This window comes from Somniosus microcephalus, chromosome 15 (assembly GCF_052327205.1).
Source record: "Somniosus microcephalus isolate GS21.2 chromosome 15, FLI_Smic_1.0, whole genome shotgun sequence".
NCBI lineage: Eukaryota > Metazoa > Chordata > Chondrichthyes > Squaliformes > Somniosidae > Somniosus > Somniosus microcephalus.
This window is the reverse complement of record NC_141001.1, coordinates 101,880,653-101,907,847: the sequence shown is the minus strand read 5'-3', so window position 1 is coordinate 101,907,847 and position 27,195 is coordinate 101,880,653. Positions and strand designations below refer to the sequence as shown.

The following is a 27,195-nucleotide window of genomic DNA, read 5'->3' as shown; positions in this document are numbered from 1 at the left end:
CTTTAGTGATGTACCAACATCAGTAAAGCAGATTATCTGGCCATTATCGCATTGCTGTTTGTGGGATCTTGCTGTGCACACTTTGACTGCCACGTTTCCTACATTGCAACAGTGACTACGCTGCAAAAGTACTTCATTGGCTGTAAAGCGCTTTGGGACGTCCTGAGGTCATGAAAGGCACTATACGAATACAACTTCTTTCTTTCTTTAGTTCAAAAAATGGAAGTTGAACTTTGACAGCAATAACATGGCAGAATGAGAATCTGACTAAAATGACCATGAAGTGAGTGGGTGTTTAACTCACCTTAGTAATAAAATTAGTTAGGACTACATCCACTTCAGAGACGGCTGCCACCACAGCACAAAGTATAGCTTGTTGCAACAGTTAAAAGAGTTTCTGATCAATATCAAGTCAAAATATCCATAGCAAGTGGATTTAGTATTCAACCTAGAAAAGCAATTCAGCAAATTCAAGGGCATGTAGTATGCCACAAAACAAGGAGGTTCTTAACAACCTGGTTTCCAATGACAATAAGTTGTTTTAGGATGATGACACTAAAAAGCTAGCTTTTAAAAACACATTTGTTCTCTCCATAAAGTTAATTGAAAGGTAGAACAAGGTACATGTCTAATAAGGGAAGTAAAATGTATTAATACTGGCATATCAATAGCAGATTAAACAGTAACAGCCTATTGCTACACCACACTTAATGACTCCTAAATTAATGAACACTTAAATCACTTTATTAGGAAGCTATGTTCAGAGTCTTTTTTTTTTACAACATATAGCAGACCTTCATGATCAGGTATCCCTTCTATGGTTTGCTCATTAATAGAATACTCATGTACACGCGCCACTTATAAAACACATTTTCCTCTGCTTTTAAAAGGCTTTGTAAAGGGGGTCCAGCTCAAGAGAAAACATTGCCTGTATCACCCCTCAAAAAAAGATATACTGTACTAGAACTTTAAATGAAGGAATCCTTAAATACGTCATGTTGCCAAGTGTATGCATCAAGATCTTATTGTTATAAATACATTCATATGAAACTGTACAGAGACATCTTGTATCGCTTCACAATTGGAAATTTTAAATCCATTGGCTACAACGGGCGTTACCTTAAATTTAGAGCTAGGCCGTTCAGGGGTCACGTCAGAAAGCACTTCTTTACACAAAGGGTAGTGGAAATCTGGAACTCCCTCCTCCAAAAAACTAGGTCAATTGAAAATTTCAAAACTGAGATTGATAGATTTTTGTTAGGCAAGGGTATTAAGGGTTACGGAAACAAGGCGGGTTGGTGGATTTAAGATCAGCCATGATCTAATTGAATGGCAGAACAGGTTCGAGGTGCTGAATGGCCTATTCATATTCCCATGTTCCTATGATTATTGGTGGGATCTGATGATGTACTGCATCTTTACACTTAAGTAACCATCTACTGTACTTGCTTTCAAAGCTAGATTCACTGGCCATACAGAAGTATAGTGACAACCACATTTCCCACTTTACAACTGCGACTCCACTTCAAAAGTACTTCATTGGCTGTAAAGCACTTTAAGACGTCTGTTGGTCGTGAAAGGCGCTCTATAAATGCAAGTCTTTCTTTCTTTCTTTCTTTCAACCCTGTCATGATAAACAGAAATCAGTACGATTCAAGCACACACATCTATGAGCAGATCAGACACTGGCCGCCTGGGGGCACGTGCTGGAGGATACGAAGATGCTTAAAAACGATTGAATCCTTGGCGTATTTTTTTCTTTAAGAAGCCGTCTGAAAGCAGAAGCTGTCAAGACTGCAAGCCAAAGGGCATGTTAAGAATAATATCATATCCTGGGGGGGGGGGGGCGGGGGGGGGGGGGGGCTGCTCATCCACCTCTTCTTTCTTCTGAAGAGGGGTGTGGTGCGGAATGTGATAACCGGAGCTCATATCGCGACTGAAGTTGTAATTAGGCTGAGCACATGGAAAATCTGAGAGTGTGTGTACAGCACCCTGGTTACAGAAAGCGCAACTGTACACATTGTCAAAATACAGCAGGAGCTCAGCTTCATGGATAATCCACTTTCACTGCTGCATTAATCCAATTTGACTTGAAAGTTTGGCCAAAAAAAAACCTGCCCATGCATGTCACCATGACAGCAGAGGAAGAGGCATCTCCAGCAACCATCAATCTGGATTAAACCAGGTCAGCTCTATTATGTGCTCGCAAATTGTATCTTCTGCAAATTTATTATATGTTAAAAGGAGAGTAGGAAACGTTAGGTCACATTCAACTGGAAGACACCCTCACGGTTAAAATGAGACAATCTGGAAACGTAATTCTACCGTCGGTACAATAGTCTGGTTTGGCAGACGTAAAAAAAAAGACTCGGTCTTTATCAGGGAGTTTATGGTGAACTGACTTCCATTCATTCGCCAAAGCATTCTGTGCAGCGACGCAGTTTACGCCAAATGAAAGATTGTGTCACAACAACGTTACTGTGTAGTTTGCACTCGACCTCATTTTAACAAAAGGGACAGGTGGCTGCCCGAGGCCTCCTTCTCACACAGTGACGCTAACATTACTCCTTGTAAGATCTTTACTTTATGTCTCCATGACACGGGAAATCACTGGGCAGCTGCTTGTGGTTTCACTTAGTTGCACATCATCTTCACAACCTAAGTAAAAATATTTTATTGCTTTTGTCATGTTTATGTACAGTGCCAGGTAATTTCAGGGAGGTAAATCGTGCTTGACTAATCTACTGGAATTTTTTGAGGATGTAACTGGTAGAATAGATAAGGGAGAACCAGTGGATGTGGCAAAGAGTTGGAATAAACGGGTCTTTTTCCGAGTGGCAGGCAGTGACTAGTGGGGTACCACAGGGATCGGTGCTAGGACCCCAGCTATTCACAATATATATTAATGATCTAGACGAGGGAACTAGATGTAATATCTCCAAGTTTGCAGACGACACAAAGCTGGGTGGGCGTGTGTGCTGTGAGGAGGATGCAGCGAAACTCCAGTATGATTTGGACAGGTTGGGTGATTGGGCAGATACATGGCAAATGCAGTATAATGTGGATAAATGCGAGGTTATCCACTTTGGTGGCAAAAACAGGAAGACAGATTATTATCTGAACGGCAATAGATTGGGAAAAGGAAACCTGGGTATCCTTGTGCACCAGTCGCTGAAGGTAAGCATGCAGGTGCAGCAGACGGTTAAGAAGGCAAATGGTATGTTGGCCTTCATAGCGAGAGGATTCAAGTACAGGAGCAAGGATGTCTTGCTGCAGTTGTACAGGGCCTTGGTGAGACCACACCTTGAGTATTGTGTGCAGTTTTGGTCACCTTATCTAAGGAAGGATGTTCTTGCCATGGAGAGAGTGCAGCGAAGATTCGCCAGACTGATACCTGGGATGGCAAGAATGATGTATGAGGAGAGATTGGGTCGATTAGCCTTATATTCGCTAGAGTTTAGAAGAATGAGAGGGGATCTCATTGAAACTTATAAAATTCTAACAGGACTAGACAGACTAGATGCAGGAAGGCTTTTCCCGATGGCGGGGGAGTCCAGAACCAGGGATCACAGTCTAAGGATAAGGGGTAAGCCATTTAGGACTGAAATGAGGAGGAATTTCTTCACCCAGAGAGTGGTGAACCTGTGGAATTCTCTACCACACAAGGCAGTTGAGGCCAGTTCATTAAATATATTCAAGAAGGAGTTAGATATATTTCTTAAGGCTAAAGGGATCAAGGGATATGGGGAGAAAGCAGGGACAGGGTACTGAATTTGGATGATCAGCCATGATCTCATTAAATGGCAGAACAGGCTCAAGGGGCCGAATGGCCTACTCCTGCTCCTATCTTCTATGTTTCTATGTTTCATTCCTTATTTATGCTTTGTAATGATTTAACAATCTAGGAACAATCAGAAGCTGGATATGTAACGATGTAAAGACTAAATGTGACTTTTGTACCATTCTAGTTATTCAGGATAGCTGACATTTCTGAACGTTTCACGCTTAACCTGCGCTGACATGTTTATTAACAATAGCCTAAGTATTAAAAGCCTCACATGTATCTAATACTAATCTCATGGAACAAAGTGAAGATACAAGGGTCTCTAAATTGGTTTGACCTTCTGTCAGAAATTGGGCACAGGGAATGATCCTTGTGATGTAACGGGTAGGTCCGAGGCTCACTTGATATTGGGCCACGGGCCTCATGTACAAGAGGCAGATGAACTACAGACGCCTGCAGGGCCTCCCCAGGCAGCTCGTCGACAAAGAACATTTAAATTTTGGACCACTGCATCACTGGCAACAGCTCTCAGGTATGTCCTGGGAGGGGGTGGGGAGAAGGGATCAAGGGAAGGGTGGGTGGGGCGGGGGGGGGCAACATGGAAGGGGGGAAGCAATTGGGAGGAGAATGGGCGATTGGGTTGGGGGGGGGAACCAATCGGAATTGAAGGTGAGACGATAGGGAGAGGGTGGAAGCGATCGGGAGGCAGTGGGCAATTGGAAGGGGTGAGGCGATCGGGAGAGGGGGGGGGAGAGTTTGGGATGGGAGGGGTCAATCAGGAGGGGGAGGCGGCAATCAGGAGAGGGGGGAAGTGAGCGGGAGGGAGCCGAGAATGGTCTTTGGCATTGCAGTAGACAACAGGAGGAGCACTTCTGCTCCTCCTGGCTCCACATTCAGGTAAACATTTAAATAAAAACCTTACCTTGTTGGTGGTGGCCTCCAGCGGTGGTGGCTACTTTCAAGGCCGCCCAATTTTACAAAGGTGGCCTATTTTCTTGCGCAAAGGACCCAGCGCCTCTTTGAGGTGCCAGCCCTGGACGCCTTTCTTTTTCTGCCTTAACCAATATGGCGGGAAGCGCACTTCTGGCACATGATGAGCACGCACGCAACATCAACATATTGGATGCTTAGGTGCCCATTTTTGTGCCTGAAAAACATGTGCTTCACCATCGAATTTCTAGGCTGAGCTTCCCACTGGCTGCCACTGTCCAATGGATTATCGGAAATAACTATAAAACAGGTTGTCAGGTTGCTTGACTGAACACAGGTGAATGTCAAAAGTATTGCTTTGTAGACTCCCCAAGTAACAACAACAACTTGTATTCATATATAAAACTTATGTATAAGTATAAACACCAACTTGTATTTATATTATAAGTAAAAATAAACTCATGTCAGGATATACTTTTAGGCACTAAATCAGAAGTATATTAAAAGTCCGATGTCTGCACTGCACTTCCTGTATGATTGAGAAATATAAATACCAGTAGTTACAGTATTTAACTCTGACAAAGTCCCTCTTTCGCTCTGTTGTGTCACTGGAGCTGAAATTAGCACGGAAACATTTTGTAATGTGAGACAGCCAGGAAAGAGAATGGAGGTTTCTGTACTTTACACAGTAAGTATAGGGCTATTAGCAGCTAGTGCATTTGGATTTTTTTTTAAACATATGGTGACAGCTGTGGCTCTGTTGGTCTGAGTCAGAAGGTTGTGGGTTCAAGACCCGACTCCAGAGACTTGAGCACAGAATCTCGGCTGACGCTGCCAGTGCTGTACTGAGGGAGTGCTGCACTGCCAGAGGAGCAGTCTTTTGGATGAGACGTTAAACCGAGGCCCCGTCCTGTCCTCGCAGTGGCACTATTTCGAAGAAGAGCAGGGGAGATTTCCCCGGTGTCCCAGCCAATATTTCTATCTCAGCCAGCATCACTAAAACAGATTATCTGATCATTATCACATTGCTGTTAGTGGGAGCTTGCTGTGCGCAAATTGGCTGCCACATTTCCTACATTACAACAGTGACACCACTTCAAAAAGTACTTCATTGGCTGTAAAGCACTTTGGCACGTCTTGAGGTCGTGAAAAGTGCGATATAAATGCAAGTCTTTCTTTCTGTGTAGTGGACATGTTAAAATCAATACATCACAACTACTACAAATCAACACAAGGGACAATTTAACTCAGGACACCTGTAGCTTCCACTGTTGAAGCATGCCAGGCTCTCATTAGGTCAGATTGTAATATATCTGCACTGGTGATCTGAAAAGTTTCCCCCAGCTTGTGAAGATTTCAGCACAGGCAGGCATACAGTAAGGTGATATTTTAATTCATCTTCATGCCTGAATCGCACCAGGAGTATGTACCATCACCACAATAAGCTTTAATCTTCTTTACTTTGCATATGCTATCCAATCTGTCGCCCTGTGTTGGAAGATAATAAATTGAGCGTGTAGCTCCAGCTGAAATTTAAGGCTTTATTTGCATAACTTGCAAATCTTGGCATCTCTTAAACAGAACAGGAACATATGTTGCATATGTCTACTGGTACAGTCAATAATACTTTGTCATATGCCAGTGGCTCTGTTAAAAGAAAAAAAAACTTGCATTTGTATAGTGCCTTTCACGACCACCAGATGTCCCAAAGCACTTTGCAGCCAATGAAGTACCTCTTGAAGTGTAGTCACTGTTGTAATGGTTCACTTTAAGTGAATAAGTGTTCAAAAATCACAAAACATTAAAATAATGTTACCGTATTTTCTCTCTCACTTTAACATTATTGTCCCTTCCCTCCCGTGACCCACCAAACATGTATTAAACAAGAAAGGGTGACACTTATTGTACTCTTCACTGAGGTCCTGTATCAGATTGCTAATGAAGATTGACTTCTTCCCCCTCCAGACATCCCAAAGCGTTTTACAACCAATGTGATAATGACCTGATAATCTGTTTTAATGATAACTCCCCTGTTCTTCTTCGAAACAATGCCATGAGATCTTTTACGTCCACCTGAGAGGGCAGACGGGGCCTCGGTTTAACGTCTCATCCGAAAGACGGCACCTCCGAAAGTGCAGCACTCCCTCAGCACTGCACTGGAGTGTCAGCCTGGATTTTTGCGCTCAAGTCTCTGGAGTGGGACTTGAACCCACAACCTTCTGACTCCGAGACGAGGGTGCTACCAACTGAGCCACTGGCTGACACATGGCCTTTAAATATGGTCTTTAATGTAGAAAATGTCCCAACGCGCTTCATAGGAGTGTAATCAGACAAACATTGACACCGAACCGAAGAAGGAGACGTTAGGACAGGTGACCAAACAGTTTGTCAAAGAGGTAGGTATTAAGTAGATTCTTAAAGGAGGAGAGGAACATGGAGAGGCAAAGAGGTTTGGGGAGGGAATTCCAGAGCTTAGGTCCAAGACAGCTGAAGGCACGGCCATCAATGGTGGGGTGAAGGGAGTGGGCGATGCACAAGAGGCCAGAACTGGAGGAACATAGGGCTAGATTTTCAGCATAGACAGTTTTGGGGCGCTAACCTTAGCGCCCGCCCGAAGTTAGCGCCCGCCCCAAAGTAGCGCCCCGTTTCCGGAAATTCAGTGGCTTCGCCCTAAGAGATTGGTGGAGCGCTAAAAGAGGCGTTCCACTCCTATCTTTAGGCGCTAAGCCGGCGGTCCAGAGGGATAGCGCCCAGGCGGGGCGCAGCGCGGGTGCGGTCATTTTTGGACTGACAGCAGACCCCGTGGCGCCGACCAGCTCTTAAAGGGGGAAGGGACGAATTGGTCTGCTGCCACGCCCTGCACACTGCAGCCTTGCAAAGAGGCCTCAACACTGCTGCTCAGCCCCAGGGAGTCATGGCAACGCCAGAGAAGGCCTGTCAGCGTGCCCTGCGCTTCTCAGAGGGTGATCTGGACATAATGGTCACAGCTCTGGAGGTGAGGCGCAAGATCTTGTTCCCAGAGAGTGGGAGGAATCCAACCCACCACGACTACACCAAAGCCTGGAAGCAGATCGCCCAGAGGGTGACGTTCACCGGCGATGCCCCCAGGACCCACAAACAATGTCGTAAAAAATACAACGATCTGACCAGGATTGTGAAGGTGAGTAGCCTTTCCAGTCTCCTCCTCATTCTTGCATGTACACCTGACATGATGGGCAAAGGGAGCTGAAAGTCCTATTGGCCAGCCCTCAGCCAGCAGCATTGGGACAGTCATGAGCATCACATGGCCATTCGGCACTCTACACTTTGTCCAAGCTATTCCACCATGGGAGGCAGTGCACACTACATCAGGGCTTCACTCTGTCCACGCTATTCCACCATGGGAGGCAGTGCACACTACATCAGGGCTTCACTGCGCACTTACAGCCCGTCCTTTCTCTTGCAGGCTAAAGTAGCGTTTAATCGCCAGGCCCGTGCCAGGGGTGGCCGCGCCAAGCTGCAGAAGCTCACTCGGCTGGAGGAGCGCGTGTGTGTGCTCATGGGAGCCCGTGTGATTGTCCCCACAGCGTGCAGAGTATCCGACCCTCCACTGCCTGGCAATGGTAAGGACCTCGCCTTTTGGCCCTCTCGCATCGCACTGGCCCATCCGAGCTACCTCCTTTGCCACTGTCCCACCAATGCGCTGAATGCCACCAGTCCTAACTCCCTCGCTGACGCCGTCTCCTCACTCTGAAGCTACTCTTGTGCATTCCTGCTTTCAGCTGGTGATGTCCAGGACCCTGAAGCTGCCAGTGACAGCACCTCCGACCAGGAGGAGGAGGAGGAGCAAGCCGGACCTTCGGGGGAACAGTCACGTCCCGCAGGAGAGGAGGAAATGCTTGACACCTCCTCACTGGACGAGTGCCTGGAGGAACTGTCGCAGGGCAATGCAGCTTCTGGGACCAGTGGCGTCCAGCCACCCAGGAGCCGTGCGCGTGGCCCGTGGCCTTCCCCCCAAAGGGGGGAAGGATCAGAGGGGAGTGCTGCTGATCGGCACACTCGCCGCCACCAACGCGGCAAGGGTCCCCTAGTTCGGCCCCCTCCTCCCCAGCGGGAGAGTCGCAACACCAGTCCGGACACCTTCACCTCGGAGGAGGTGCGGAAGCTGGATAAGATGGCCGAGGATTCGGACCGGCGCCACACGGAGCTCATGAGCGTGGTGGGGCGCATGCCTGAGGCCATCGAGTCGCTGGCGACCAGTGTGCGCGAGTTCGGGGCAGCAACTGCCGCGAGTGGCCGCATGCTGACTGATGCCGTCAAGACCCTGGCGGCTGTGATGTGCGCGCACACCAGGACCACAGGGGCACTCACTGCTGCCACACGCGCTGTCTCAGGCAGGCATCGCCAGGGCAGCCGCCGCGCTGGACCATCCCAGCAAGCCGCCCCTCGGCTGATTGTTGCGGATCCTGCAGTGCGGGCCCGGCCGAGTGCCACCGCGCCACAGCACCAGCCAGCGCATCCCAGACGCCAGCTGGCCCACATTGCGCCATCCGTCGCCGCCATTCCCCCACTGGGGCGTCAAGGGCAAGCGGCTGCAGCTGATGGTGGCCAGGCTCAGGTGCGCCACTCAGCAGACGGCCCCTCGAGGCCCAAACGCCGTGTAGGCCGCCCCCCAGCGGCATCTGGCGGAAGGGCATCTGAGCCTCAGGCGCCTTCCCCCAGCCTCGCAGCAGCCACTGGGCAGAGCTTGCGAAGGAGCAGCAGGCCGGGCAGGGGAGGCAAAAGGCTGGGCAAGGTCTCGCCCTCGCGGGCCACTCAGTAGAGGGTGTGGGCAGCTTTCCTTTTATATGGCGGTGGCCATCTTTATTTTGCCCATGGTTGTGTTGTTGGAGGGCTTATTTTTTGCGTTAGGCCGACGTTGAGGCCCGGTTTGAAGAAAGGTGGAGTGACTCCTCCCCAGTTTGTGGGAGTGAGTCGTTTGTTGGGCTTTTTGTGGGGCCCGCTTATTGTTTTTGGGGATTCATGTGGGAAGGGCTTTTCATTTTTGTGTAATAAAAAATTATCTTTATTCATGCAGTCTCCATGGTTGTTCTTCTTAGTGTTTGTTGGCTTCGCCGGCTGAGGGCTTGCGGAGCGGCTGCATTCATCTTCCCTCATGGCCCCTGGCCATTCCCTGACAGGGGGCTTAGAAGTACCGTGTAATAAGGTGGCGTCGTGCGGCCCTTGGCCCTGGTCGCTCCCTCCTGGGAACGTACTCCTGCTCCTCCTCCTCCTCCTCCTCATGCTCCTCCTGCTCCTCCTCCTGAGGTGCTGGTCCAACGTCAGGTGGCAGTGCCTGAGTCCTGCGGAGAGCCAGGTTGTGTAGCATGCAGCAAACCACCACAAATTGGGAGACCCGGTCCGGCGAATACTGGAGAGCTCCTCCGGAGCGATCAAGGCAGCGGAACCGCTGCTTGAGGACCCCAATAGTTAGCTCGATGATGTTGCGGGTGGTTTGATGGCTCTCGTTGTAGGCCTCTTCAGCAGCGGTCCTGGGCGCGCGGAGCGGGGTCATGAGCCAGGTGCACAAAGGATAGCCTTTGTCCCCGAGTAGCCATCCTCTTGGGGGAGGCTGTGCCTGGAACATGTCATGCACAGTACTCTGCCGCAGGATAAAGGCATCGTGGCTGCTGCCTGGGAAGCTGGCATTGACTGCCATGATGCGCTGCTTGTGGTCACAGACCAGCTGCACATTCAGAGAATGGTAGCCCTTCCTGTTGCGATACTGCTCGCCATGCTCCAGAGGGGCCCGCAAAGCCACATGCGTACAGTCAATGGCGCCCTGCACCAAGGGGAATTCCCCGAGTCTGGCAAATCCCAATGCGCGCTGATGCTGGCTCTCCAGGGCCATGGGGAAGGAGATGAATTGGCTTCTCCTTCTGAACAGTGCTTCGGTCACCTGGCGGATGCAGCGATGCGCGCCGTACTGGGAGATGTTTGCTATGTCCCCAGCAGCGTATTGGAAGGAGCCGGTGGCATAGAAGTTCAATGCCACCGTCACCTTCACTTCCACCGACAGAGACGTCCTGCACCTGAGCTTTGGCCGCAGATCTCGGCGAAGCAGGTGGCAGATCTCTGCAATCACCTCCTTTCGGAATCGGAGCCTTTTAACACATCGCGCGGCACTCATGTTTAGGTAGGAGCGCTGCTGGCGGTATAGCCTGACTGGGTAAGGCCTACGTGGCCGACGCCTGTAGCCCCCTCTGCCTCTAGCCAGGGCTGCCCCTCTCACAATGCGTCTGCGAGCCCTACGGACATGGAGCTGCAGCTCCGCGTTGGCACCCCATGCAACCCCCATCAAATCCTGGCAAACACTCTAATTTCCAAAAGGCCACTTGCAGCGCTCTGGCCTGAGTCCAAAAATACCTGGCTCTTGCTGCTTGAAACCAGTTAGCTATCCTCCTTGTTGTGTCTCCAGAAATGCGTTGCACAAGAGTGTTTTCTGAAAAAAGGCTGGCCTTTATACTGGAGAGTACGTCCCCTTTAATTTGCGCCCCCCGGGGCCCGCGCTGGTTGTGTTGCGTTCCTTTTTCCAAACGCTCCGGCCGCCAGCCGCACAATGGGGCGGTCCGACTGAAGTTTGGAATCGGGGCGCACAAAGGGCGTTGCACGAGGATGTGACGTCATTTTCTGCGCGCGCATCCGGGCGGGCGCTAAACTTTGCGCCGGCGCTAACGGGCAACTTAATTTGGGGCGGGGCGCAAACTGCGCTGCGCCCGGGCACTACACGCATAGCGCCCGAAAATCACTTCTCTTAAGGCGCTAACTGCTGGCGTAAGCAACTGAAAATCTAGCCCATAGAGTTCTTAGAAGGTTGTAGGGCTGGAGGAGATTACAGCCATAGGGAGGGGCAAGGCCATGGAGGGATTTAAACACCAGGATGAGAATTTTAAAATCAACCCCTGCTCCTACACTTGCTTAAAAATCTGTTCCATTTCCTGCTTTTTTCCAGTTCTGACGAAAGGTCATCGACCTAAAACGTTAACTCTGTTTCTCTCTTCACAGATGCTGCCTGACCTGCTGAGTATCTCCAGCATTTTCTGTTTTTATTTCAGATTTCCAGCATCTGCAGTACTTTCTTTCTGTAACTTTAAAATCTAAATTGCCTGAAAACCGAACAAACGTTTATCGGTGTGCAAGAGCTGAGCAAATTAAACAATAACAATTTGGTTTCTCTCCGCTGCTTTGTTACTCTGATAATCTTTCGCCATTTCAGTTAGTGTCATGAAGTTATTTCTGTATCCAGATATGTCCATTCCAGAAAAGAACATCCTCTTATGTTACACAATAAAATTTATCTTTAAAAAAGTATTAATTGTACATTTTGGGGAAATAAAAAAATAAAAATGGAGCAAGTAGAAACCCCAGTAAATCGAATGTGACAAAAAATTATAAAAGTAACACAAAAATAACTAGATGGATAACATTAAATAGAGCTTTTGCCTCATTGCTCATATAGACTGAATTGAACATAGTATATTCAGATATAATTACAGACAATTAAAAATGGTAAGTGGTCACAACATTTCATAGGTATTGCACCTACAGGTGGCTTTGCCAGGGTCACGGTATATGACCTAACATTACTGTGACAGCCCTACTCTTAGTCCTCTGAATTCCCCCTTTATGCAACATACAGTTTCCGCTGTGCATACCTACTAGACTTTGAACTGTGCATTGACCTTGGTGCACCAGGAGTTCATAGAAATAAAAAAGATAGGAGCAGTAATTTCTTGGTTTTCCTTCACAATATACTAATTTTAAACACAAATGGTTATCACGCTGAAATTCCATAAGCATCTTTTTCTTTGGAGGGGGTGGGGGGTGAGAGCCGGAGAAATGGACTGGATCCACCCAGCAATAACAGTTATGTTCATACACCGGCCAGCCCAAAGTACATCGCCAATTGCACAACAGACAGACCAACAAGCATGAAAGTGATTTGCAAAAGGATTACTGCACCTTGTCCACCGAAGAGCATTGTAGAGTCCATATGTGGTCCTACAGCCAAGACCCACTGATCAGAACCGTGGCAACTGTAAACCAGTGGAATGAAAGAGAAGGCCATAATTAGCAATGCACTAAACCTTCAGAAAGAAAGTGTTGATTTGTTCAAATGCAAATTACTGTAGATAGATTTCTTGCAGGAAATAGCGTTTTGGGATGCAGTATATGAGTAATTTGAGACATGACATGTGCTAAGCGTAGCCTGCTTGAGAGGAACAGGTGACTTGGACCTATGATTCCCAAATCTATCCACCAATGGAGTTTTCCTTGCCTCATGTCTGGGTCTGTTGTAGACTAATTGATAGAGATGATTGCTATGATTAGTCAACAACTCCATTATCATTGTATCATGCAACTACCAGGGTGGTAGAAAGTGAACTAGATTGACCCTGGTCTTTTTTAGTCTAGCAATTCCTAACTCCTTAAGAAATCTTGCCAGACCCCCATCCCACTGAGCATTAATGCTCACCCAGTGCTCAACCCTTACCACCCCCCCCACAAACCCCTTACCAGTGATCATCATCAGGAGAGACCTCTCCCCACCCACGCCCATGAGCAGCAATGTTGCCTCTGGACTCTGCTCCCATGGGAGGCAAGACCGACTCACCACAATTCCGTCCCAATGAGATAAATGTTCAGGCCTGCTGGAGGGAAAGGGAGCAACCACCTGCTGAGAGATTTTGCAAGCCTTTCTTCTCACCCTGCTGAGGCAGTTTTCCCGCTTTAACTCTCCAATCCCAGTTCCCACACTTCCCCATTCCTTCCTTTCCTCCAGCCCCTCCACTATCCCATTCTGCTGCTCTTCCTCCTGTTTCCTTCTCTCCTTGTCCTCCTCCCCATCCTCTCATTCCCTTTCCCCTCCCTCCTCTCCTCATCCCTATCTTTCCCCTCACCTCCTCTACCCTCGCTCTTTCCTCTATCTCACTCACTCCTCTTCATTCTCTCCTCCTCTCTCTCGCTCTCCCTCCACCCCCGCCCATCTGCGTCCTTCCCCTCTGCTGCAGGATTCCAGCTATCCCCTTGCCCGCTAACCCTGCTTGACTTGAATACTGCATTTGTTCTTTACTCCCCATGTGCAGAACCAAGGCTGATCAACACGTAATATAACATCTTCATAAAGGATGAATATGATATAATATATTCATATACAGAGTGTAATATATTCACATAGGCTGAATGTACACACCTTTTCATGGATAATAAGCATGATGGTAAGGTATCAATTAGGACAGGAGTATTTAAGCTTTTCATCTTCTCAATCTATATAGGTTTGCATTATGGAGCTTTAGGGGCCATATACAATGAAATCCATGGTTACATTAATTTTCATATATCATGAGTCACAGATACTAACAAATATTGGTGTTCTGAGTTTAGGTTTACCCACAAATGAGGCAACATTTCTAAAAACAACCGTTCCCAAACCTCCAGGTCCACAACATTGGAAGAGCACAAACTAAATCAGAAATACAAACACAAATAACAACAACTACTTGTATTTACATAGCACCTTTAACGTAGTAAAATGCCCCAAGGCGCTTCACATGAGCGTTATAAAACAAAATTTGACACCAAGCACCATAAGGAGATATTAGGGCAGGTGACCCAAAAGGTTTTAAGGAACATCTTAAAGGAGGAGAGCGATGTAGAGAGGCGGAGAGATTTAGGGAGGGAATTCCAGTGCTTACGGCCTAGGCAACAGGAGGCACGGCTACTAGTTGTGGAGCGATGAAAATCGAGGATTCGGAAGAGGCCAGAATTGGACTGAGTTATGGACTAGTGAGCTAGAGCTCGGGGTCTGTAGTTAGAGCACTCCTGAATTAAGACAATGTTAATGATAAGGGCTCTTCCACTTTTTTCAAAATGTACTTCTAACGCTGCACTGTCACAAGTGTCATTTTCCCTACTTGGATCAGGGAACTCAACAGAATTCGGTCTTTTTATACTTGGAAATGTGTCTGAAAGGAAGTTATGATCCAAGGACATTTGTGTGGAAGAAACACCTGTAGAGATAGCAGGATGCATAATTCATGTTGGCTATATATAAACTGAGGGACTGCCTCTCAGTAAGACGTTGCAAAAATTCTCAACATTAAAAATAATAATAGAGCAAGAATATCTACCTATGCTTTGAAAGAGTTGCCCAAAAACACATTGTTCACAAGCACTTGGAAAGTCAATGCCGTATCACAGTAATTAAGTTAAAATAATGATTATAACTGAATTCTGATTGGCTGATTTATTTTTCACTGACAGCAATGTTTCGTGTCATGTGGGAGATGATTCAATGGAGAATACCAGCTGGATTTTTTTTTATACACAAAACCATTTGGAAAAAAAGCAACCAAAAGTGCCTTTTAACATGCAGTTAACCCCTAAATGTTTGAACTGCCTTCCTGTGGTGGTCAAGTAAAGCAGAAGTGTCATTACACAAGTATTCCTTTTTGGTAAAAGCAACCCAGTAAAAGCCTAAGCAAAAAAGAGGGAACTCTAATTTTACTGCATTTTTTAAGTTAAAAAGCCACAAATTTCCCGACAAAACAAAAGCCAGAAATAACGCCCCACTTGACTTAGGCCAACGCTTTACTCTAATGCACAATCCTACAGCGTGAGCAGATATGGATTGTTGTATGGTTTCACACAGAATCACACAGAAATCACAGAATCACAGAAATCACAGTGCAGATAGAGGCCATTTCGGCCCATCGAGCCTGCACCGACACATATCCCACCCGATCCCCGTAACCCCTACATCAACACATATCCCACCCTATCCCCGTAACCCCACGTATTTAATCCCCCTAACACTAAGGGTCAATTTATCATAGCCAATCAACCTAACCCGCACATCTTTGGACTGTGGGAGGAAACCGGAGCACCCGGAGAAAACCCACGCAAACACGGGGAGAATGTGCAAACTCCACACAGACAGTCACCCGAGGCCGGATTTGAACCCGGGTCCCTGGCGCTGTGAGGCAACAGTGCTAACCACTATGCCACCGTGCTAAGGTTTCGTAAGCCTTAGAGCAACCAGATTTAACGTGGAAGGAAATGCTACCAACATAATTAGCAACTGCATCCCTTAATCCTGCAGTAACGTTACATCCAGCTTCAAATGCTCATGAGTCACCTGCTCAATACCAAACATGTCAGTTCTAACAGTTTGGATTTGCAGAATGAGTCATACACTTGTTTACTGTACCTCAGAGTGGGTGTGAACAATGTGTACAATGCAACTCTTTACCCAACATTAGTACTTTCAGTGTGGTGAACCTAATACTGCTTTTTAATATTGCCCCCACCCTAGATTTTCAAAGGCCAAACCACAACAAACTGACTTGTGCTTTCACAACCAATTGAATTAGATGCACCGTAATCTTTACTGTGCGAGGTAGCAAGCATGTGGGATGGTAAAGTAAAATGCCTTTCAAACAATGTAGCATTGAGCACAACTCTTCAAAAGTTAGCTTTGTGGGCTTTAGAGAAATAACCGTATTGAAGGAGAGCAGGTGTCTCATGCTGCGATTGTCTGCAGACTTTTCATCTTCAACATCCTTGAACAGATTCCAATGCAGCTTCCAAACGATGCCACAGAGAGTCACTGAGGGTCCTTCTTGCCAAGAAGTAAGAATTACATGCACTTTTAATCAAATAATGAATTGTTCCTCAACAAGTATGGAATTTCCTTGCAGTAGAAAAAAAAATGACCATTGCGAATAGGACACCCTGGAGTCTGTTTGGGAAAAGCTGAAATATCCATATTTTAGAAAGCATTGAGATGGATTAGCAGCATTCATTTAGCATTTGGAGTGCGGGGGTGTGCACGGGATGAGGCGTGGAATATGAGAAGAGAAGTGATATGACTTCCCCAATGTACTTCCTAACGTGGTACTGAGCCCATACAAACCATGAAGGCGTGGGTTTAATTCCACATCTCGCTGAGTAGATGGTGGCATGCAACAATGCCCTTATCAACTTTGGGCTGTGGAAGGAAAGCAATTGATCAAAGTACCTTCTCCTGATAATTATCCAATCACTTTTGTTGGAAGTTTAAGTTCCAGGATCAGGCATGTTTCTGATAACCCTCAAAGTCAACCAGCCTGCAACACTCACCGTCCAACAACAACAACAACAACTTGTATTTATATAGCACCTTTAATGTAGTAAAACGTCCCAAGGTGCTTTGCAGGAGTATTATAAGACAAAAATTTGACACCGAGCCACATAAGGAGAAATTAGGGCAGGTGACCAAAAGCTCGGTCAAAGAGTTAGGTTTTAAGGAGCGTCTTAAAGGAGGAAAGAGAGGTAGCGAGGCGGAGAGGTTTAGGCTTAGTTTAGGGAATTCCAGAGCTTAGGGTCTAAGCAACAGAAGGCATGGCTACCAATGGTTGAGCGATTATAAACAGGGATGCTCAAGAGGGCAAAATTAGAGGATTCCAGATATCTTGGGGAGTTGTGGGGCTGAAGGAGATTACAGAGATAGGGAGAGGGTGAGGCCATGGAGGGATTTGAAAACAAGGATGAGAATTTTGAAATTGAGGCGTTGTTTAACCAGGAGCCAATGTAGGTCAGCGAGCACAGGAGTGCTGGGTGAACGGGACTTGGTGCGAGTTAGGACACAGGCAGCCAAGTTTTGGAGCAGCTCAAGTTTACGTAGGGTAGAGTGTGGGAGGCCAGCCAGGAGTGCATTGGAATAGTCAAGTCTAGAGATAATAAAGGCATGGATGAGGGTTTCAGCAGCGGATGAGCTGAGGCAAGGGCAGAGACGGGCGATGTTACGGAGGTGGAAATAGGTGGTCTTAGTTATGCTGCGGATACAGGAAACTTTGGCTTATCTGGAGGTTAACTGTCCGGAATGCTCGAGCCACTGGCAAAAATCAGGAGCCGTTTCGTTAGGTTTTCTTTCTTTTCGTTGCTTTTTTTTCACCAGTCAGGCTCTGCAAGGTCTCGCTGAAGCTATTGCTAAGCTACAGAGACGCTTGCAAGGTACGGCCGACTGTTTAGAAGCAGGGTTTGTTGCCAGATACGGAGCTCAAAATCTCCGTATGTTTCAACATTAGCGCTGGTTTGTCCGGCAGTTTTGATGGGACAGCAACAGCTCGGTCCCGTCGGTGCCGGATAGCACAAAGTTTCCTGTATATGGTTGGAAGCTCATTTCAGGGTCAAATACGAGACCGAGGTTGCGAACAGTGTGGTTCAGCTTCAGACAGATGTTAGGGAGAGGGATGGAGTCAGTGGCTAGGGAACGGAGTTCGTGGCGGGAACCGAAAACAATGGCTTTGGTCTTCCCAATATTTAATTGGAGAAAATTTCTGCTCATCCAGAACTGGATGTCAGACAAGCAGTCTGACCATTAGAGACCATGGAGGGGTCGAGAGAAGTAGTGGTGAGGTAGAGCTGGGTGTCGTCAGCGTACATGTGGAAACTGACGCTGTGTTTTCGGATGATGTCGCCAAGGGACAGCATGTAGATGAGAAATAGGAGGGGGTCCAAGGATAGATCCTTGGGGGACACCAGAGGTAATGATGCAGGAGCGGGAAGAGAAGTCATTGCAGGTAATTCTCTGGCTACAATTAGGATAAGAATGAAACCAGGCGAGTGCAGTACCACCCAGCTGGACGACGGTGGAGAGGCATTGCAGAAGGATGGAGTGGTCAACCATGTCAAAGGCTGCAGACAAGTCAAGAAGGATGAGGAGGGATAGTTTACCTTTGTCACAGTCACAAAGGATGTCATTTGTGACTTTGATGAGAGCCATTTCAGTACTATGGCAAGGGCATAAACCTGATGGGAGGGATTCAAACATGGAGTTGCGGGAAAGATGGGCACGGATTTGGGAGGCGACAACACGTTCAAGGACTTTGGAGAGGAAAGGGAGGTTGGAGATGGGGCGGTAGTTTGCAAGGGCAGAGAGGTCAAGGGTTGGTTTTTTGAGAGGGGTAATGACGGCAGATTTGAGGAAAAATGGGACAGTACCTGAGGTGAGAGAACCGTTAACAATGTCAGCTAACATGGGAGTCAGAATAGGAAGTTGGGTGGTCAGCAGTTTGATGGGAATAGGGTCGAGGGAGCAGGAAGTGGGTCTCATGGACAAGATGAGCACGGAGAGGTCATGAGGGGCGATCGGAGAGAAACTGTAGAAAGATGTGAGTTCAGGGCTAGGGCAGGGGGAACCTTAGAGGAAGTTTAGCCTGGTGGGCTAGGGGAAGTGGCAGAGGCAGCTGAATGGATGGTCTCAATCTTAGAGACAAAGAAGTCCATGAGCTCCTCGCACTTGTTGTTGGAGGTGAGGGTGGAGGAGACAGGGGAGAGGTGTTTAAGAAGACGGTTAGCAATGATTTATCTTTGCATTCCAGAATAATTCCAGAATAGTGAGCAATTTTGGCAGACGAGAGCAGGACCCGATAATGTTTTATGTGGTCCAGCCAGATCTGGCGGTGAATGGCTAAATTAATTGTCCGCCATATCCATTCAAGTCTGCGTCCCTTGGACTTAAGGGAGCAAAGATGAGGGCCGTACCAGGGGGAACAGCCAGGGTGAGAGAGAGTAATTGTTTTAATAGGGACTAGGGCATCAATGGTGGTGGTGAGGGTGTGGTTGAGCAGATCGGTAGCTGCAGAAATGTTGTGGTGAATGGAGGGCCAAAGGCTGGACAGTTGGGATTTCATAAGTGCAGTTGTAAGAGAGTTGGGAGAGAGTTTTTTTCCGGGGGCAGATACAGAAGGAAGTAGGGTTGGGGGTGAGGGGGGAAGGGGGATGTGGGTGGAGAGCGATACGAGGAAGTGGTCAGAGATGGCCTTATCTGCGATTGACACGACGGGAGTAGTGAGACCAGGCTTACACATGAAGAATAGTTACTTAAGAAAGGTACTAAAGGGCTGGCAGTGCCTCTAGACATGTAACCCTGCATTTACCATCTTCAGGAGAAGAAAACTGAAGATGGGAAAGAGGTATAATAGCAATAGCTGTTAGTGAAAAGCAAGAGCTTGGAAGACAGAGAATGAAGAATGCTGCAAAGCTGATGTTCTAGACAGAGGTGTATGCTGGAGAGAGAAAGAAAGCTGAAATCCGTGCAACTAGAACTTTATCAATTTATTAGTCACTTCAACTAAATCAGAAGTTATTCCTATTAAGGGTACTTAACCGAAAATAGACTTTTTTCTCCCGTTTATGATAAAGATATATTTAGTATATGCCATTTTTGTGCTTTATTTTGCTGTTTTTTATATAAAGTTGTCAGTTGCTTCCATCTATAAAAGCTCTAGTTCGTGTGGTAATAACTGCCATTTTAAAGTGAATTCCCAGCATGACGAGGAACTGTTAAATCTAGTAAGCAGATTACTGCAAATGGGCTCATGGTTCATCCCTGGGAAAAGATTTCTATCAGGGAAAAGTGCAGGGAAGGACCAGCTTGTAAGGGGTAAAGTGCAAACTGGTCAAGGTCTGCTTACAGGGTTGTTGTTATTCTGTTGAGAGAAAACAGTTGTCAACACCTCAAAACTGTAATACAGAACTTTTGTGCAAGATCCTCTAAACTCAAAACATGTTAATTGGCAAAAAGGATCATTGTCTATGCAGTGTCAGCTGTGGCTCAGTGGGTAGCACACTCACCTTTGAGTCAGAAGGTTGTGGGTTCAAGTCCCACTCCAGGGACTTCAGCATATAAAGCTAGGCTGATACTCCCAGTGCAGTGCTGAGGGAGTGCTGCACTGTCAGAAGGTGCCATCTTTCGGGTGAGACATTAAACTGAGGCTTCGTCTGCTCTCTCAGGCGGACATAAAAGATCTCGTGGCACTGTTTCGAAGAAGAGCAGCGGGGTTATCCCCAGTGTCTTGGCCAATATTTATCCCTCAACCAAAATCACTAAAAACAGATTATCTGGTCATTATCACATTGCTGTTTGTGGGAGCTTGCTGTGCACAAATTGGCTGCTGCGTTTCCCACATTACAACAGTGACTATACTTCATTGACTGTGAAGCGCTTTGAGACGTGCAGTGGTTGTGAAAGGTGCTACATAAATACAAGTCTTTCTTTCATTCTAACCCTCCAGGAATCTTTAGTAACCTTCATGCACTACCTAGTGACTACATATATAGAATAACAACAACTTGCATTTACACAGCATCTTTAACGTAGTAAAACTTCACAGGAGCGTAATCAGACACAATTTGAGATATTAGGACAGGGGAACCAAAGGCTTGGTCAACGAGGTAGGTCTTAAAGGAGGAGAGGCTTAGGGCCCAGGCAGCTGAAGGCCGCCAATGGTGGAGCGATGAAAATTGGGGATGTACAAGAGGCCAGAATTGGACGAGCTCAGAGGATTGTAGGTCTGGAGGAGATTACAGAGATAGGGAAGAATGAGGCAATGGAAGGATTTGAAAACAAGGATGAGAATTTTACAATCGAGGTGTTGCTGGACCAGGAGCCAATGAAGGTCAGTACATAGGTTGGAGTGTGTTGCATGCATAACACATATGAGGGGTTCCAATGATAGCAAACTATAAGAACAAATCTTGAATGCTTTACTGGATTATCTGAATGCAGCAATGTGTTACTCCTTTTGTAGTATTCAAAGTTATAATGGCAAAAAGTATAGGCAGAAATGTATTTGGCTTTTGATAGATACTATTACAGCCTATTTAAGCGAAAGATATCTAGTTACAAACTAAAGTGAAGGCTGTGGAAAAAACAGAGGACCAATTGAGGTGTCTCAGCGAGTGACTCACCTCCTGACTCTCCAAAGCCTTTCCACCACCTACAAGGCACAAGTAAGAAGTGTGATGGAATACTCTCCACTTGCCTGGATGAGTGCAGCTCCAACAACACTCAAGAAGCTCGACATCATCCAGGGCGAAGCAGCCCGCTTGATTGGCACCCCATCCATCACCTTAAACATTCACTCCCTCCACCACTGGCGCACTGTGGCTGCAGTGTGTACCATCTACAAGATGCACTACAGCAACTCACCAAGGCTTCTTCGGCAGCACCTCCCAAACCCACGACCTCTACCACCTAGAAGGACAAGGGCAGCAGGCGCATGGGAACACCACCACCTCCAAGTTTCCTTCCAAGTCACACACCATCCTGACTTAGAAGTATATCGCCGTTCCTTCATCGTCGCTGGGTCAAAATCCTGGAACTTCCTCCCTAACAGCGCTGTGGGAGTACCTTCACCACATGGACTGCAGCGGTTCAAGAAGGTGGGTCACCACCACCTTCTCAAGGGCAACTAGGGATGGGCAATAAATGCTGGCATTGCCAGCGATGCCCACATCCCATGAACGAATAAAAATAAATACAAAAATTCTTCTATTAGATCCTTAAGAAGACAGAAAAACTTGGTGCAGGAAAAATATTTACAAAGCTCACCTTGAAGGTCATATAAGAAGCTTTAACTTACCTCACCAAATTGGATTTTGGCATTTACCTTTCTAATTCCAGGGTTTCATAACTGCGCAAAATGTTAAGAAAGAAAGAACTTGCATTTGTATAGCGGCTTTCATGACCTCAGGACATCCCAAAGTGCTTTACAACCACTGAGGTACTTTTGAAGTGTAGTCACTGTTGTAATGTAGAAAACAGTCTTACGTCAGGTATGGACCAGAACAGCCAAAGTACTGTGCTTCCTCACTTTTGACTTTAGCTGCACATTTCAACAGCAATCCTTGAACAGTGCCAACGCTTCACCAGCGCAGTATTTTGATTACGGTCTAGGCTGAGACACGCAAACTCAATCAGTGCATACTGGCGAGAGGACATGTTCGTCTCTGCTGCTAAGTAAATCCAAATGCATATTCCATAAAGTCAAAGGCAAGAACAAGGCCAATACACCAGGCTGTATCTGCGAACGCCAGTTAATAATATCTCTATTAAAATCAAAACTAGGTTCTAAATTGACTGTTTTTAAAGTTACCATTTCATTTTTTGAGAGGGTTGATAGAGAGAAACTATTTCCTCTGGTGGGGTAGTCCAGAACAAAGGGGCAAAATCTAAACATGAGAGCTAGGCCATTCAAGGGTGATATCAGGGTGCACCTCCTCACACAAAAGGTAGTGGAAATCTAGAACTCTCTCCCCCAAAAAGCTGTTGAGGCTGGGGGGTCAGTTGAAAATTTCAACGGTATTAAGGATACCGAGGCGGGTAGATGGAGTTAAAATGCAGATCTAAGCCATGATCTAATTGAATGGCGGAACAGGCTCGAGGGGCTGAATGGCCTACTCCTGATCCTATGGTCCTACAGTCAGATTCAGAATTTTCTATAAATCTTCCATTCAGTACAAGAGGAAATACTTTCAATTCAGTGGGTAAAACATGGGAGTTCAAATTTAATACGAAACAAGCAGGGACATTCGAATGATGTCAGTGGCTCTGAAAAGGAAGCGATGGTCAGGAGGTAGGAAACCCTGGGGCTTATGTTGGAAGATCACTGTCAACGTTTCAATGTAGGCAGATTCCAGTCAGAAAAGTGCCAAACCCGAAAAACAGTTCAGCTGCAATGTAATAATTCCAAAAACACTGGACTTTTACTACGACTTTCTCAATAATCTGAAAGACGGTACAAATTACGAGAGCGAAGAAAAAAATGTAACAAATTAGCGTTTTGAATTGCTAAAAGTTATGAGGTAAAGGGCGCAGTTACAACTGAAGATAGGATGATTTTAATTCTCTGAGGCACTAATCTATCAGGAAAGGGGAGCCTTATTTAGCATATCAGGCAAGCGCATTCAATCTGTGAGCTCTGATGCACGGTAACATTTTTAAAACTATTTACTTTGTGCTTGTTTTTATTCCACAGTATCATGTAATGTTTTTTTCGCCATGACAACCACTACGCTTTGGAAAGCCCTTAGTGTTATTGCAGATGGTATTTATGAGTTCTAATTCTGCCAAGTTTAAAAAAAATACAGTTTAAAAAAAGGTTCCCATTGTCAGTTTGATGTTTAAAAACAAGGTAAGTGTACACAACAGTACTTGGCTAGAACTGAAGTTTCCCGCCTAGGGCACCTCCCAGTCAAATCCGAGGTGGGGAGGAATGCTAATTGATGTTGCCTCCAACAGTCACATTCATTGATGGAGCAAATAGATGATGCCAGTCCTAGGCCCCCTCGCTGAGTGTGGTCGCCCAAAATGGTAGCTCTTTAAAAGGTCTACTGTAGCTAAATAGGGTAGTGCTCCACATAGACCCCCACATTTGCTTTGCGCTGTCAGTAACGTTAAATGTATAAAATTCCTTACTGCTGTAAATGTAAGTTCTCACAGATTTGTACAGCAGCCAGGATCAATGGCCTGTCCTCAGGCTTACCTCTCTGTCATTCCTTTTAATGACTGTACTTGTTTTATAGCAGTACTGTAAAAGGATGCACTCTTGATCCACCTGTGCATATGCAAACAGATGATAAAATCTCTTAACTGGAAAGTCAGCATTGCTTTGTGTGGGAGTTACAGTATTTGCACTGTCTCTCATGTAACCAATACGATTGGGAATTTGTTCTACTAATCTTTGCCCAGTAAAGAGGAGGCTTCTATTCATAAATCATCTCTGAAATTCAAAACGCCTACATGTAATTCCCTTTTTTATCACAATCACCATCAGATATGAGTTCAGGCTACATCCAAATTTGAACAACTAATCACTGAATTAACCTCAAACTTAATCAAAGAGTTGTGTATATGTGTATATATATATACATATATACGTATATGGTTCTTAAAACTTGACCATATCAAAGAACATTTGAATGGCACAGTATCATTGCACTAATCCTGCTGTCTTACATAGAAACATAGAAACATTCGGCCCCTCAAGCCTGCTCCGCCATTTAATGAGATCATGGCTGATCATGCAAATTCAGTACCAGCTCCTGTACTCGAAATCTCTCGCTATGAAGGCCAACATACCATTTGCCTTCTTAACCGCCTGCTGCACCTGCATGCTTACCTTCAACGACTGGTGCACAAGGACACCCAGGTCTCGTTGCACTTCCCCTTCTCCCAATCTATTGCCGTTCAGATAATAATCTGCCTTCCTGTTTTTGCCACCAAAGTGGATAACCTCACATTTATCCACATTATACTGCATCTGCCATGCATCTGCCCAATCACACAACCTGTCCAAATCATACTGGAGTTTCTCTGCATCCTCCTCACAGCACACACGCCCACCCAGCTTTGTGTCCTCTGCAAACTTGGAGATATTACATCTAGTTCCCTTGTCTAGATCATTAATATATATTGTGAATAGCTGGGGTCCTAGCACCGATCCCTGCGGTGCCCCACTAGTCACTACCTGCCACTCGGAAAAAGATCCGTTTATTCCAACTCTTTGCTTCCTGTCTGCCAACCAGTTCTCTATCCAAGACAGTACCTTACCCCCAATCCCATGTGCTTTAACTTTGCACGCTAATCTCTTATGCGGGACCTTATCAAAAGCCTTCTGAAAGCCCAAATACACCACATCCACTGGTTCTCCCTTATCTATTCTACCAGTTACATCCTCAAAAAATTCCAGTAGCTTAGTCAAGCATGATTTACCTTTTGTAAATCCATGTTGACTGATCCTGTCACTGTTTTCCAAGTGCTCTGCTATTACATCTTTTATAATAGACTCTAGCATTTTCCCCACTACCGATGTCAGGCTTACCGGTGTCTAATTCCCCGTTTTCTCTCTACCACCTTTTTTAAACAATGGGGTTACATTAGCTACCCTCCAATCCATGGGAACTGTGCCAGAGTCCATAGAATTTTGGAAGATGACCAGCAATGCATCTACTATTTCTAGGGCCACTTCCTTAAGTACCTTAGGATGTAGATTATCAGGCCCTGGGAATTTATCGGCCTTCAATCCCATCAATTTCCCTAACACCATTTCCCTACAAATACTGATTTCATTCAGTTCCTCCCTCTCATTAGACCCTATGTTCCGCGACATCTCTGGGAGGTTATTTGTGTCCTCCTTTGTGAAGACAGAACCAAAGTATGCATTTAATTGGTCTGCCATTTCTTTGTTCCCCATTATAAATTCCCCTGATTTTGAACTGTCTTAAACTGCAAAGAAAGGAAGTAAAGGTGGATTAGAGTGAATTTTAATACATTCTGCACGTGTATCTTCAAATATTGATGAACTGGTTAAAAAGTCTCAAATAATTGCATTCATAAGAACATAAGAATTAGAAGCAGGAGTAGGCCATTTGGCCACTCAAGCCTGCTCCGCCATTCAATAAGATCATGGCTGATCTTCTACCTCAACACCATTTTCCCGCCCGATCCCCATATCCCTTGATTCCCCTAGAGTCCAAAAATCTATCGATCTCAGTCTTGAATATACTCAATGATTCAGTACCCACAGCCCTTTAGGGTAAAAAGTTCCAAAGATTCACAACCCTCTGAGTGAAGAAATTTCTCCTCATCTCAGTCTTAAATGGCCGACCCTTTATTCTGAGACTATGGGGGCAAAATTCCCATCGGAGGCGCTAACGGGGCACAAATGGCTTTTAGCCTCACTGAGGCGATAACCACGCCTCCCGCAAAATTCTGTTCAATAGATGCCCATCGCTCCTCAAGAGATGTCATTCTATTATGAACACTCACCATGTTTTCCATACCCTGGTGACTTATCTCCTCCATGGCGGTTGCCATCCTTTCCATGGTGATGCGTCATGCGCCAATGACTCCACAAAGGCTTTGCTCATGTTCGCTATGGACTCCTCCATTCGCTCCACAGTCACATCGACCCTGGAGACAAAACCTGCCAGAGACTCCTGCATCTGTTCCTGGAGTTCCAGCCCCACTGATCTTATGGATGGACCCAGAGGCAGAGGGTCAACATGCAGCTGAGCCAAGCTGGCAAAATCCTGTGCCCTCCGACTAGCACTCTCCACTGCTGTTCCTGTCTCCATAATCTGCTGATGCTCACTTGTGAGCTGTAATACACCAGGTGACAACACTACTCTATGTCCCGAAGGTCCCACCAAGGTGTGATTGTCTGTGCTGGTGTTGGGTGCGCTGAATTCTGCTGACGCTGCGCCCTCAGAGGTTGCAGATTCCTCTGAGGAGTCTGGAAGCTCAGGCTCTTCCTCCTGGACAGTGGGGACGGGGCTCTCGATTGTCCTTCCTGTGGGGGAGTAAAGGAAAGAGTTAGAGATGTGAGGTCAAGGTTACATGCACATTGCATATTGCAGATGATCATAGGTCCTTCTGTTATAGCTTCAGAATCATTATCAGCGACTCATGCAATGTCAATGAGAGAGATGGAAAACTATTCTGTCACCAGCTTGCTGTGATGCACCCGTCTGTCCATCCCCCACTTGCGCCTCATCCTCCAGTCCTACGATCTCCAGGACCGCCTCCTCCCAGGGGGTGAGGTGGGCTACTGATGATGGCCCTCCTCCTGTCCTCGCTCGTTCTCTTTTATTGTGAGCTCTCTTTTCCTGCAATGAGGGAGACAAGTGGAGTTTGA

At 46.3% G+C, this 27,195-nt stretch overlaps 1 long non-coding RNA gene across 1 annotated transcript in view; it reads right to left on the bottom strand.

The window, feature by feature from the left end:
- The window catches only part of LOC147107116 (uncharacterized), a 57,470-nt gene extending 30,673 nt beyond the window's left edge, over nt 1–26,797 (bottom strand). The window contains exons 1-2 of the long non-coding RNA XR_015081035.1: nt 26,328–26,797; nt 12,695–12,768 (exon numbers count right to left, since the gene is read on the bottom strand). This is a non-coding gene — a long non-coding RNA (uncharacterized LOC147107116). The remainder of the gene's footprint in view (nt 1–12,694; nt 12,769–26,327) is intronic.
- Nucleotides 26,798–27,195: the final 398 nt, after the last annotated feature.